General features: G+C 43.1%; 1 protein-coding gene across 1 annotated transcript in view; it reads right to left on the reverse strand.

Annotated features, from left to right (window-relative positions):
• The window catches only part of LOC143281366 (NPC intracellular cholesterol transporter 2-like), an 8,462-nt gene extending 6,568 nt beyond the window's left edge, over window positions 1–1,894 (reverse strand). The window contains exon 1 of the mRNA XM_076586570.1: window positions 1,760–1,894. The gene's annotated coding sequence lies outside the window, so the exon portion shown is untranslated. The remainder of the gene's footprint in view (window positions 1–1,759) is intronic.
• Between the last annotated feature and the right edge of the window lie 3,106 nt (window positions 1,895–5,000).

The following is a 5,000-nucleotide window of genomic DNA, read 5'->3' on the forward strand; positions in this document are numbered from 1 at the left end:
GCCTCTGCTCACCGGCTTGCTAAAGATCAGGCAGAGGTTCTGGCTGGCCAAGAATTCCTCTCCATCAGCCTTCCGGGCCTCTGCCACAAGGTCCGCCCTCTCTGACGTCTCAGAGTCAAGTCACACCTAATCACAGTCAGCTGCAGCCAGGTAAACGGCAGGTGAGCGCGAGTTCTGCACTTGGCACGCTAACCGGCCAAAAACACACATTGCACGCACTGCACTGCAGTTGCAGTCATGCCAATGTGACAAGAGCCCTCTCGCTCCTACAGAGCGGTGTGTGCACGTGCTGCACAACTCTTACACAGGTAAAACGAGTGTGCAGACACACGCTTTTTCCAAACCAAGAACATGTCAGAAAACATGATCTAGAGAAACTGGGATTCGAACTCCCAACCATCGGAACTAACACCACTTTCACCGGCCACTGAGCCATACTAAATCGCTCGCACTTCCACCTATACTTCCGCAGCAACGAAAGGTTGGGCTGATCCGTGACACTCTCTCTCTCTCTCTCTCTCTCTCTCTCTCTCTCTCTCTATATATATATATATATATATATATATATATATATGTGTGTGTGTGTGTGTGTGTGTGTGTGTGCGTGCGCGTGCGCGTGTATGTGTGTGCGTGCACACAGAGAGAAAGAGAGATCTGTACATATATGTATACTCCTGCATTACTTTCTTTCCTAGCTTTTTTTTCTTCTTTTTTTACGTTTCTTTTTTTTTTTTTTTTTTTTCAAATGTGGGATTTCCTTTACTTCTTAACACTGTAATGAAAAATGTAACTTTATGTACTTTAATTGAACTTATTCAGTATAAAACTACCGCCTTGCACGAACAGACTATAACCAGGGAATCAAGCTGAGGAGGTTCCCATATTCGAATCCTTTCCAGACCCGGGGAATATTTTGTTTTCCCCAGCCCACTTGCCTGCTCAAGCCTCCAGAGCTTGACTGGTGGTCTGAGTGCCAGACTTTCAGATGAACTGAACAAAACCTGGATCTGTTTCCAGCAAATACTCGGGTGGATGTCAAGAAATCACCTCATAAAACAATGACATTGTCAACAGCCAAAAATTTGTGGGAAAAATTTTCGATTAGTCACACGATAAAAGTATGTTGAACTACAAAATAATATTGACAGCCAAAGCAATACTTTGACAGAGAGAAGCAAAACTGAATATGATATATTTCACAACCCGTAAGGGGTTGGCCATGAACCCCCGCCCCTTCCCAGACTTGCTAACGTCCTGACAACACAAACACGGAGACACAGAAAAGTTCAGCTCGTTTTACTATGGTCATGCAAACATACATAAATAAATGAACGCCACAAACCCAAGCATTACTCACACACACAAAAAAAAAATAACCTCTGTCTAACTACAGCACAATACAATTTTGCAGACAACTGCAGCGCCAGTTCTGCTAAAACCCGCTGCCAGAGTTCATACACATGCTGACAGCCAAAGACGGACCATGCTGGTAGTTTGCTGGCTGAAGCTGGTCGGGGAAGAGGGACAGTGGGAAAGTGGGAGCGGGAACGGGAACGGGAGTGAGGGAGTTTCGGGGTGACACGTTAGAAGGGGGACGAGGACCATTCCAGGCTTGTCCCGGAGATCCGTCGAAGGCAGTGGCACGGAAGGGAGGGAAACAGGAAAACCTGTCACCAGGTAAATGGGCACACCGCTGCCCAGGGTGAAACACAGACCCACACACACACACAGAGAAAGAAGGGGGTGACAACGAACACACCTCACTACTTCTGTAAGACGACACCCAACAGCTCCCTCGCTGGAACGGTGATCCGTCTCTTGACAGAGCTTGGCATCAAAAAGCCCAGGGAAATCTTTCTCTCCCCACCATATAGACTTCTGAACTCACTCAGAGTTCACAAAACGTTCAGGGGAAGGGACATGACATACACATATCCTCAGATATGCACGTGTAAAAGCGTGAAGGAGAGAGAGGGAGGTGAAGGAGAGGGGTGGAAAGAGGGGGAGAAGGGAGAGAGAGAGAAGGGGGGGGGGAGAAGGGATGGAAAAGAGTTGTACATGAACACATGCATAGAAACCGTCACGAGCCGTGACAATATACACAGAATAAGCAACGCTTGTACCGAAAATCGACATGTGCCAGCACACAAGATAAAATCGTGCTTGCTTTGTTTGTTTGTTTCTTTCTTTGTTGGTTAGTTGGTTGGTTTTTGACTCACTTGTGTAAACAAAGTGAGTCTATGTTTTAACCCGGTGTTCGGTTGTGTGTGTCTGTGTGTCATTGGTAAACTTTAACATTGACATTTTCTCTGCAAATACTTTGTCAGTTGACACCAAATTAGGCATAACAATAGGAAAAATTCAGTTCTTTCCAGTCATCTTGTTTAAAACAATATTGCACCTCTGGGATGGGCACAAAAAAATAAAAAATGAAGCCTAATTATATGCAAACTGCATTTACTGTTATATTTATATTTTTTGTATTCTCTAAACTTGGCACTTTGATCTGATATTCTGACACAACAACAAGAGCAGTCATTATTATCATTTTTTTGTTCAAACAGGAACTTCTTTTGCTAAGCATGGAAGTTTTATTCATTTTGCAAACGTTTTTGTGCAGATAGTAAAAAAAGGGAAATTACTCTGTAATTCATGCTAGGGGACTTAATTTGCTTTAAACTGATCTTTCTCATCTTAACTCACTCAGTACGGCCAGTCCTCTCTTCTCCTCTACACAGCCGACCCCTCGGATGTCCAGTGGGTGTCTGAATGACCCAACCTTTAGCTTCCGTCTTCAGAATTGTGGCATTCTTTGTCAACATTCACCTCTTCAGTATAAGAGCCTTCCGCTTGCAATATTTTGATGATGGTAATTGGGGTGAAACGCTGTTAACGTCGTCTCTGTCGCCGTTCGTATGGAAAGAGTTAAACTGTACGTTTGTGATTGAAACAAAACAAAACAAACAAGAGAGGCAAGGCCTTCAAGACTCACTTGTGATATGTATTGAGTAATGTTTAACTCTCTCCATACGAACGGCGAAAGAGACGACGTTAACAGCGTTTCACCCCAATTACCATCATCAAAATATTACAGGCGGAACGCTCTTAAACTGAAGAGGTGAATGTTGACAAAGACTACCACAGTTCTGACGACGGAAGCTAAAGGTTGGGTCATTCAGACACCCACTGGACATCCGAGGGGTCTGTGTAGAGGAGAAGAGAGGACTGGCCGTACTGAGTGGGTTAAGTTTTTAATACAGAACAGACACGTAGCTGAAATAACTTTATCATACAGTAACAAAAAACAAACGGTATTCTCTCATAAGATGTGTAAATAAATCATAAATGAATGAAGGAAGGAATGGGAAGTACAAATAAATAGATGTTTAGATAGAAGAATTAATGAATCAATCAATTCCCAACAGTGACATCACGTTGTGTGCCAGAAGATTCAGAGATGGGCGGCAAGTGTGTCTGCTTTCCTTATCGAAAGTAGATTTTTCATAAAAAGAATTTCGCCAGGGGCAACCCTTTTGCTGCATTGGGTTCTTTTCCGTGCGCTAAGCGCATGTTACACACGGCGGGACCTCTGTTTATCGTCACAACGGAATGACTAGCACCCAGACCACGACTCAAGGTCCAGTGGAAGGAGGATAAAAAAAAAAATTAATAAAAAAACAACAATCAGGACTCGAACCTGCGGACACTTGATTCCAAGTAGGGTGTGTACCACGGGACCACTGTTCCCTGCCTCTTTTATCGTCTTCTTCTTCTTCTTCTTCTTCTTCTTCTTCTTCTTCTTCTTCTTCTTCTTCTTCTTCTTCTTTTGTTTGCCCCGTGTGGAGCTGAATTGATTATTATTCTCATCCTGCATGCAATGGAGTAATAGCGTTTGACATTTTTGACCTTTGCTTCTTGTTGCCAGTTAAAGGTATTTGCCCATTAAGATTCGTACATGAATCTCATTACAAGGAATCTTCAAGGAGCTGTCATGTCTTATCTCGATTTGAAGGTACGCGAACATGAGAACTAAGCTTCATTGTTCATTGCACTGACCGACTTAAGTAGAAAAAAAAACAAAAAAAACCCCACACATTTCTTTGGTAACTGGCACACCCACAAATATGTCGAATCTTGTCATTGGCTCGGAAAATGTGGACTGATGATTTCCAGTCACCAGCTTTTTGGTTGCCCATGTTCCCATGTCTCTTCTGTCAAAATATGACTATCTGTTGCCTACTTTTCTCAAACTTTCTCTCTCACACACTCACACACACACACACACACACACACACACACACACACGCACGCACGCACGCACGCACACACACACACACACACACACACACACGCACGCACGCACGCACGCACGCAGAGACACAGACACAATCGCATTTATTTACAGTATTAATTTTTGACTCACTTGTGTAAACAAAGTGAGTCTATGTTTTAACCCGGTGTTCGGTTGTCTCTCTCTGTGTGTGTGTGTGTCTGTGGTAAACTTTAACATTGACATTTTCTCTGCAAATACTTTGTCAGTTGACACCAAATTAGGCATAAAAATAGGAAAAATTCAGTTCTTTACAGTCATCTTGTTTAAAACAATATTGCACCTCTGGGATGGGCACAAAAAAATTTAAAAAATGAAGCCTAATTATATGCAAACTGCATTTACTGTTATATTTATATTTTTTGTATTCTCTAAACTTGGCACTTTGATCTGATATTCTGACACAACAACAAGAGCAGTCATTATTATTATTTTTTGTTCAAACAGGAACTTCTTTTGCAAAGCATGGAATTTTTATCCGTATAGTCATTCGGATGTCTGAGACGTTAGACCGACACAGACTGACAGACAGACACACACAGCGAGACTCACACAGACACACACACACACACACACACACACACAGAGTCGCACAGAGTCACACACACACGCGCGAGCGCGCACACACACACACACACACACACACACACACACACACTGGCGTGCGCTC

Source organism: Babylonia areolata, chromosome 4, assembly GCF_041734735.1.
Source record: "Babylonia areolata isolate BAREFJ2019XMU chromosome 4, ASM4173473v1, whole genome shotgun sequence".
NCBI classification, from domain to species: domain Eukaryota; kingdom Metazoa; phylum Mollusca; class Gastropoda; order Neogastropoda; family Buccinidae; genus Babylonia; species Babylonia areolata.